This window comes from Egretta garzetta, unplaced genomic scaffold, assembly GCF_000687185.1.
Source record: "Egretta garzetta isolate BGI_Z169 unplaced genomic scaffold, ASM68718v1 scaffold595, whole genome shotgun sequence".
In the NCBI taxonomy this organism is placed as follows: Eukaryota; Metazoa; Chordata; class Aves; order Pelecaniformes; family Ardeidae; genus Egretta; species Egretta garzetta.
The window spans coordinates 588,566-598,325 of record NW_009259682.1 but is presented as its reverse complement, the minus strand read 5'-3'; positions in this window follow the sequence as shown (position 1 = coordinate 598,325).

Sequence of the window (9,760 nt, the reverse complement as noted above, 5' to 3'; positions counted from 1 at the left end):
CCCCTCCCCTTGCCCAGGGCCCGGGCTGGAGGCACCAGGGACGCGCTGGCGTCGGGGCGTGTTGCTGAGCTCTGGGGGCCACAGCGTCCTTTGGTGCCCTGGTGACACCGTGTCCCCGCCAGCCCCTTCCCCAGGGGTGGGTTAAGCTATTTACTGGGGAGCTATAGATGCCTCGGCACCCACAACCCCGAGCTTACGGTCGTGGCACGGGATCTTGCCGATACCTTCTGGGATGTAGGATGGGACCCTGCTCCACTTGACGAACTGATTAAAAACAAGTGAAGAAGATTGCGGGTCCTTGCCCACTGCCGGTCGCTCTTTGCAGTTACCTGCAGCCAAGGAAAATCATTCCTCCTTGGAGCTGGGAAATCATTCCTCCTTGGAGTTAGGGAAATCATTCCTCCTTGGAGCTGGGAAATCATTCCTCCTTGGAATTAGGGAAATCAGTCCTCCTTGGAGTTAGGGAAATCATTCCTCCTTGGAGTTCAAGGAAGAAATGCACCGAGTGAGGGAAGCGTATTGAATACAGAAAAGAACAGGAAAAAAAAAAGTCATTTTTAAAATGTTAGCATGGGGAGCATTAACTAAGGCACTAATTCCAAAAGAATGCTAATGAGTAAGCTGGTTTGAGTCACTACTTCTTGTGGGACAGGATCGGAGCAGTTCAGCTCCGGGTGTTGGATCTCTGCCTGCAAAACAAGAAGGAAGAAATTCCTTTTCAGCCCCGACGATTGCGGCCAGCCCTGTTTCAGCGCAAAGCTCTGAACTCTCTCTTGCTGTCAAATTCCAAGCAGTCGCCATGCACGGCACAGTGACTGCCTCAAAGTCCTCAGGTGACCCTGGATTTCTGACGCTACGGGGTCATGCTACGGATAAAAATCAATAAGGCATATTTTAGACGCAAAAGGCAGGAGGAGGAGCGTTAACGCAATGTGTTTCTTTTCTTTTTGGCCTTGTCCTTATCTTCTCTTTTTTTCTTTTTTTCTTTTTTTCTTTCCCCCCCCCATTTTCCCCTACAGTTCATAGACCAAATCCCTCCTAGGAAGGCCCAGAGCGTAGCTCAGCGGCAGCAAACACGTCTTAAGTGCAGGCAAGGGAGAAGGCTGTTCTGCAGGCGGGCACCAAAATTTGGCGGTTTTCCTACGCTTTGTCGATGGGGAGGCGTTAGAAGAATGGGTCAGGTGTGGCTAAAGATAAGGAGAAAGGGTTTTCAAAAGAGCTTGGAGCCGGGAGCTGTTTGGGAAAGGGGAGGTTCTTTGCCTCCCAACGATTTGGGTAGACAAAAGAGGAGAGGCGACTTGGAAGCGGGGAGGTAATAACGGCGACCTTCTCCGCTCTTTGTTTTCGACCAAGAAATGCACAAATCGCTGCTGATATTGCTGAGTGGTTTCCTGCTGCTTTGTGGCTTGATTTGGAGCCGCAGCCGTTCCTCGCCTGGTTCCCGACTTCGTGGCGCGGTAGCACAAAAAAAAAAAAAGCGAGCAAATCCTCGCCGGCGGAGTCGGAATCGTTCCCTACGCGGTGTCCGCCGGGAGGACCCGCTTCACCAACACCTTCACCTTGCGTTGCGCTTTAGATCCTGGATGGATTTTGAACAGATTAATGCCTTGTGGAGAGTTCTAGAAAGGTCAAAAAGAGAAAAGAGGCTCTAATAGCAGTATAGCAACCAGCTGGTTGCATTGGGTTTCATTTTACTGCCATAGTAACACCATGAGCCACGGTGTTAATACCGTGCCCACTGAATGCCATTTCCCCACTCCCCCCCCACCCTTTTTGTCAAGAGATGAGCCCAGAAGAAGATATTTTCTTCCTGAAGAATTGCTCCAAGGCAGTGATAGGCTTTTTGGAGGGGACGGTCCTCATACCCCGAGATGCGAGGTGGGTTATTTACAAGGCAGTGTGCAAATGCCAAATTGTTAGGCAGAACTGCTGCTGATTTAGAAGGCAGTTAATGCTATAAATGTGCCAAGTGCCAGTAGAGTGTTTCTACAGATGGAATAACTGGAAATATTGGAGAGATTCCAAAGGTTTAATCAAATTCAACCAGTTTTTTTTTCTTTTTCTTTTTTCTTTTTTTTTTTTTTTTTTAAAAACTGCAGAATTCTCCAAGGGATGTGAGTTGAAATAGTAGATTATTCCATTGCTTTTAGTACCAAGGGGGGAGATTTTGGTAAGCAAACGTAAAGCACGTACTTTCAAGCAAACACGTAAGTGGGTGTACAAACGAGGGCTGGAGCAGCAATGCTGTGAAAGCCTGGGCTGGTTGAGTTTAGAGGGAGCATCATCTTTAGATACCCTGGCAAGAGGCTCTCTGCAGCCTCCTGGGCTCCTTGGAAGCGGGCTGGTGGTCTTTCGGTCATGCAGCCCGAAGGAAGGGAGGGGAAGGGTTTGCGGAAGCGGCAACGGCAGCATCACTGGCCCTGCACCGCCGCTCTGCTGGACCCGGGTGGGGCTTGCTGGGATTCTGGGCACGAGCAACCTTTTTGTGGCTCACTGTGCGGTGCTGGGGCACGCATATGTTTCTGCACAGATGCACACCTTCCTCTAGTCTTGTTGACAGCCTTTCCAAGGCTTCTTATTTAGCCAGACCATATGTGCTTGGGCATGGAGATAGCGTGATGTGGAAAGAGCATCGCGTTATCCTTGGGCTGCAAACACCAGCAGGAGCAATTCAGAGCAAATTTTGCCTGCAAGGAGATCCAGAGCTCTGGAGCTTGCATCGCAGGACACGCATCACGATCGAACGCGATTTTTTTTCTCGTTTGTCAAAACGAGGTTCCAGAAAGCCATTTCCCTTTGTTCTATCCCAAAATTAGCTCTCCCTATCCATTCCTTAAATATTCATCCACAGCATGGATGAAGGCCACCAGGGAGAGGGGACAGTGTGGCATCTCTCCAGGTAAAGCTTGGCTGCTGAAGAAGCGATGGGGGACCAAGCTGGGGAAGGGGCTGGAAATTATTCCATGGGGTTTCCCTCATCATTGGTACAGAACATGAAGAGCCCGTCCCCGTTGCTGGCAACAGGATTTTGGTTTGGGGCGAGGTGGCAGGGCCACGAACCCCTAAGGGTGCAGCCTGCAAGGAAGGACTGTACCAGGGGCGATGCTGCCACCGCGCTGAAGCTTTTATCTCACTGGGGGTTTTTTTTCTGTGACGTTTCTTCAACGACTTTTTTTTTTTTTTTTTTTTTTTTTTTTTGGCAGATGGCCTGATTGGATCCATTAATTGTCATTTATTTATTTTTTTGTAAGGGAAGAAGACTTTCTTGCTTTTCCTGGAACGTTTGGTATTGATCCTCTCTGCCGCTCTGGCGTTGGGGACCATCTCCCTCCCAGGCGTTGCCGTACTCTCTGCCCACTTTCTCTGCAGACCCCCACGTCGCTCTATGCAGCATTTCGCACCGAATAAATTGCTACAAAGCTATTAGCCTCAATGCCACAGTCTGCTGCTCCGGCTTTCCTGCACCCACCTCCACCCCGCGATTGATCCAGCCTGCTGTCTGTTTGCTGCAGTCAAGGCTGCCTACTGCTGCTGCGCACAAATTGCTTTAGAATTGAATTGTTTAAAAAAACGTTTTATAAACATTCCCTCCCTTTCGTGATACTGTCCATTGCGCCAGCCAGAGCTGGGAGCTTTTACCTGATTTTACCTGGCCAAAGGATGGGGGAAGAGTCTTCATTTTTTGCATAATATTTTTTTTTTTTTAAATTAAAAGTCAACGCGGCAATTAAAAACTATGTGATGATAGGAACCGCATCCCTGACGAAGCTCTTGTCTCTGGATCTGTGTCCTAGACTGTGTATCCTGCTCAAACAATGCAGTGGTTTGAGCCTCAGCCTCAGCTCCTCGGTAGCTCTTGGCTTTGCAGGGTTTGGGTTCGCCCCGTGCTGTGGGCCACCAGCCCTTGGCCGACGCGAGCCTCCGGTGCTCCTGCTGATGCACTGTGCATCGAGAGGCATCCACGTGATTGTTTCTCTGTTGGCGTGGTTGTGGTCTAACTAGAGGCATTTCGGAGATGTAGCCTGTTGCGGTCTTCTCGGAGGTGTTCAACCGTTGTAACGCCCCGGGGTGCTGGCAGGTCTGGGATGTCGGAGTGCGTCCCTCCGAAGGAGCTGGGGCTTGTGGGAAGGAGGCGAGCGCAGCGCTCACCTGCACGGAGCTGAGGGAGATCTGCTCACCTACGCGGGCACGGATGCAAAAGCTGCTGTGGATGCCTCTTGCCCGGGGCCGCCTGGCTGCAGGAACACGTTTGAGCAAATTACGTAGGAACTGTCTTTGTATCGTACACACCCAAAAAAGCTTTTGCAAGTGCTATGGGGAGAAGGTTTGGAAATAATTTTGCAGGTAGTTCTAAGTATCACCCCGAGAAAGGTGTGTTTGTACAAAAGATGGTGCAGTGCTTCCAACAGCTGGTGATGTTCCTCTTTCTCATTCGTCACCCGTTCCTCCTAAACTCCTCTTCTCTCCAAATACTCAGACAAGAGCCCTTCTGAAGCAACATTTATCTCAAGTGCTGCTATATCAGGATTCACCAATCTTGTCATAAGATCATCCACACCGAATTGAAGCGCTAAGGGTGGAAGAGTGACACAAGCACTCTGTTCCTCTAGGCCTGTTCTGCAGTGTTGCTGAGAGATGGACTCTGGGGTAGGACTTTGTGGGAACAAGTACAGAATCTGCAGGTGTGGCGGCTGAGCCAGACACCAGAGATATCCTTGGCCTTGTTGGTCACAAACCATGGGATAACTGAACAAGAGCTAAGTGAAAAACAAGGTCAATGCTGCTACCAATGGACCTTGAAAGATGCACTTTGTTTCCATATAAGGTTTGGACTCAGTGCTTGCCAAGTAGCTAGGTAATAAGAGAAAAGTAGAGGCTTTGTTTTGGAATGGGTATAAAAGGATGTAAAAACGTTAAATAAAGTGATCCCGATGCTGCTTGTGCTTGTGCACAAACTCGGAGTCCATGCCTTCATTGCCACAGGACTTGGTGGGATCTTGCTTTGCAAGATGACCCATCTCAGAACCTCCCCACCGTGCAGTGGCCCAGTTCAATGTGGTGATCTGTCTCCAGGAGATGCCAAGGACCCAGCTAAGCAACTAGAACGGATTTGTCCTCAGTCCCCTGACACCCTCTTAGCCGATTTGCAAATCCTTGTGGAAATCTGCCTGAACCCAGTTGTCTTCTAGGGTTCCTCCTTCTTCCCCTTGCCCAGTGGTCCTTGGTCCTGCTGTCTCTGCCCCTGTACCACCCGTTGCATCTCCCAGGGAATATCTTGGCTGTGTCTTTCTGCCGCTTGCAAGCCTACTCTTGTGTTATGCTGAAAGTGGTTTGAACAGGCTCCTGCAGGAATATCTTCTGGGCCTACAGATCCTCCTTAAACTCTTCTCTAACACCTTGTCTGCAAGAAATGACCATATGAAAGGCCAGTAGATGTATCTGGCGTGATGAGGTCTTACTGAGTAAGGCTGTGACCTCACCTTTGTAACCTCTGCCCACTCTGACCTCCTCTCCTGATGGGGTTTGCTGATGGCAAATGCAACGACGCTGCATCAAACTGCGCTTAGGATTATGTCATCGTGATGTCTGCACGTGTTTCTTCTTTGGGAATATCTCTGGGCATTTGACACATAATAATGGTGATACGAAGTTAGTGTGGTCGATGGGTCTTATGCTGACAACCCTGAAGCTCACCCAGAGACCTTAACCCAGGTGGTGCGAATTTATTTACAAATTTTTGTTCAGACAGGACCACCTTTAAGTGCAGGCAGCAATTTCAGTCTCTGCTTAGGTGTTGTCATTTCTGTTGTAGTGTCAAGCAGGAGGCTGTCACGCTGCTGCCGTCTGCGGCAGGCTCAAAACCTGGCTCAGCAATGAGCTTTCTGTCAGGAAATTCTTGGTTCACTCCTGATCTGGGTCCAGATCTGAGCTAGAGGTGCTCCTGTTATCATGTTGTGGTCCCAGCTCTACTTCTCATCCTCAAACTCTTCCTTTACATCTGTTTTCAAATGTTACTATCGCAGGAGTTTGAGTTCCTCTCTTCTCCCAAGGACAAGAGAAGTAAATCTGCACAGACAGTATTGTGTATCTGGATTTTGCAGTGCTGAGCTTGTGCACCACAGCCAGATGCCATCCCAAATCTACTTAAGTCTTAAGTGGTTGTGTCATCCTCCCCATGTTGGAGAGGACATGACAGGGAATGAGACGAGGTCCAAGTTGAAACCCGCTCACCTGAGGGGCCATCTGATGTTGGGCAAATTGAGCGCTCCTTGTTGAGGTTCCTTGAGGGAGCTGGAATCCCACCATCACCCAAAATAAGGTTTTAAACCAGAATCTCCTCTTTTGGGGGAAGTACCCTGACTCACAGGGCTTTGAGGCTCTCTGGCAGGTTTTCCTGTTAGAACTTACTCATTTTCCCCTGAACACTGAAACGATATTTGGTCTGGAGAGAAAAGATGACGTTGCAGTCAGCGTTTGCTTTTGCCAAGTGCAACAACTTCAGAATGCCCTGTTCTTTTGGTGCTTGTGGCCCTTTGCTGAAAGGGGGGAAGGTGGATCCAAGTCACTTGGTTCACATAAAGGAGTCCCTGACAATCGCCATCACCTCTTGCTCTTCCAAGAATGGCCTTGAAGGTCTGGTCCTTCACATACCTAATGAGAGTCTGTAAATGACGTGCTTTTTTCAGACTGAACAGAACGTTTCTTTCCAAGGAAATAGAGAAAATATGTAGCAGCATAACTATCTCTTCCAGTCTGCTAATTTTCTTTTTTTCAACTCATCGTGGCTGTTCCCTCCGCCTTACAGCTGACAGGGGGGCATTGGGGATGCCCTTGGGGCCAAGTTGCCCACCTGGGACCCGCTTCTGCTCTTCGCTCCTTCCCCTTTGCATGCCATGTGGTGCTCGTCCGGTGGCTCTTGGCCAGACAAGGATTTTAGCATTCAGGAAATTGGGAAGTTTGGGTGTCCTTGCTCTAATTAGTTCGTTAAGCACAGGGGAGCTTAGATCACAGTTCAAATGGCTGTAATTTGAGTGAGCTTGAGACAATGTGAGAGGATTAAGTAGTAAAATTGTGTCTATTACTTTGGCCGAAAAAATAACTATTCAATTTGACTCGAATATTTAATTTTCAGAACTTAAGGGTTAGATATTAATATGGGCTTGGCAGAGAGTTCATCACTTGTAAGACTGCACTGAGAGTTCTTCACGTGCTGAGATCAATGCTTGAAGTCAAGTACGTCTTTCTGGAAATTCTCCGCTGAGCGAATACTTGGCCTCAACAAAGAGGTGACTGGGTAAGATTTAATTGCTTATTAGTGTAGGAGGTCCTCTTAAATGGTCTTCTGGTCTTCAGGCCCATAGATATCTATAAAATTTTGGAATTGGCTTTTCTGAGAGAGGGGACGAGGAGCCAAATTGCAAGCGTCCACCTTCCATTACCCAAACGAATCCCTCTGCACGCACCGAAGGACATGCGTCTCCATGGGTGGCTTCTGCTGGGGTTCCAGGGGAGAGAACCCCTGAACGAGCTCCCAGAACGAGCGTGGTAGGCATACAAAGACCCAAATATCAAGGGGATTCAAAGCAATGCAATCTGGAGTGAAAGCCTTCACTTTTCTCTCTCTCCGGGCACCAGATGTTGGAGTCCAGGTATTGCATGGAGCTGAAGTGGCCGCAGCCCGGCACGTGTGTCCCCGCCAGCCCGGCCAGGAAACATCTAAGTGGCGTTCTGATGCTTTTAGTGGTATGGTGCAAGGCATGGCTGAGGGGAAAAAATAAAGCTTTGCCTGCCTAAGGTGGGTAGATGCAGTATTTTATCTTTTTTTTCCTTTTTAATATCGTGTGCCTGTATCTATTCCAATAAGGAAAAACAATGCGGATTGGAACGCTTGAAGGGGTTTGTGGTAAATGAGAACAGACGTTACCAGGCTGAGAAATTTAAAGGGAATTTGGTCAAAATACTAGTGACAGCTTTAGTCAAAATATCTGAGTTTAGGGACTTCCAGAAGGGGTTTTAGTTAGCTTAGACTTGCTGAGCATGGCAAGAAGAAGAGGCGGCCGGTGGCTGATTTCTGGGTTAGCTGAGATTGCGGGGCTGCGTGGGAGCACGGGTTGAAGGCAGGGCTGTCCTGCTAATGCTTTTTATTGTTCCTGTGACAGAAGTCGGGTTCGAGGTACCGCATAGATAAGGGATCAAAAAGGCATCATTTTGACCTTTCTCGCTCAACGTCGCATCGATGCCTGCGACCGGCAGGGGCGTGATAAGGCGACGTGTTCACAGAGCCCTGCTGGAACCAGCTCCTTCCCCTGCAAACCAGCCGGCTGCTTTCTGGGAGCACCAACTCGAGCTCTTTCTGCCGCCCGTAGTCACGGTGCGCTGGGGGACGTGCCGAGGTACCGGGCAGCTGCGGCTGCGTTTTCTGGGTGGATAAAGAAGTTCCCGTGCGGGCGTATTTAGGGCTTTGCCTGAGAACATGCTGTGACTCCAGACTTTGAGACTGGGCACACATCATGGGTTTTTTGGTGGTTTTTTTTTCATTCTGGCCTATTTCTTCAGGTCTGCCCTTTTTCTCCTCTAGCCTGAAGCCTTGTGCTGGCTTGGTTCTCGTACTGGACACCTTTAAATCAACCAGAGGGCGATGCGTTGGGTCCGCCGGCCTTGCCTTTATTTCTTCTGTGTTTGCTCCTTTGCTTTGAAGACCCTTGGTAGGCAAGGGGTTAACAGCAGCCTCATGGTTCTTCCAGTTACCCCATCAGGATTGTTTAAAAATTAGCTTCTCCCCACTTACAGCACTATAATTAGGATACAGGAGTTGTGGGGAATGATTTCACAAAGTGACTTGGTGTACTCGCCCATGCACCCCGGGGAGCCAGGCAATTATGCATACATAATTCTACTCTTTGAATATTTTCTCTTTCTCTGCATAATTTCTCTCTATTCATCTTTCCAGTGTCCTTCTGAGATAAACTTAGAAGTCTCAGCTTTCAGAATTTAAAAAAAGATCCTGTGCCTGCATGTGCACTATTTGCATTTAACCCGGCAGCCGTTCTCCGGGATGGAGCGGAGGGGTGAGGCCAGGGAGGAGGGCGAAGGAGCCTGCGGAAGGAGAAGCCCTTCGATACAACAGCACGACCGCCCTGGTTGGTGAATGATCCGAAAGAGCCGGTGAAGAATATTTCATTCCGGAGCCTCTAACTCATTCGCCGTTTTAGGCTTTGTGAGGGCAAAGCTGCTGTTTTGCTGGGACAAGGGATTTTTAAAGGTTTCTGTCTTAAACCCTGTGCTTTCAGTTCCCACACGGGGCAGCGAAAGGGCCCTTTAGCTGTCGGCAGCTCTCGGTTCCCTGCCACCGTCCTTGGGTCAAAAAACATGCCGCGGCTCTCGGTCACCCTACGCAGGTGATATTTTCGCCCTAAGCTAATAGCATGGTTGCGCTTTGTATTGGGAGACTTCAGTCCTGGCCGTAAAGAAAGATGCCTTCGTGTTTTGTAATAGCTGGCACAAGGAGCTGCTCTGGTTTTAAACAAGAGCCTGAATTTGAGTGCCCTCGCCTTTGCTCGTCAGGGATTTGGGAGCCGGCACCCCGGGGTGGCCCGGAGGAGCGGGCTGGGCACTGGGATGCTCAGCAGCAGAGGCCGGTGCGGACCTTCCCACCTCCTCCACTGCGCCCCAGAATATTAGAATCATAGAATCATAGAATTGCTTTGGTTGGAAAAGACCTTTAAGATCATCAAGTCCAACCGTTCCCCTAACCCTGCCA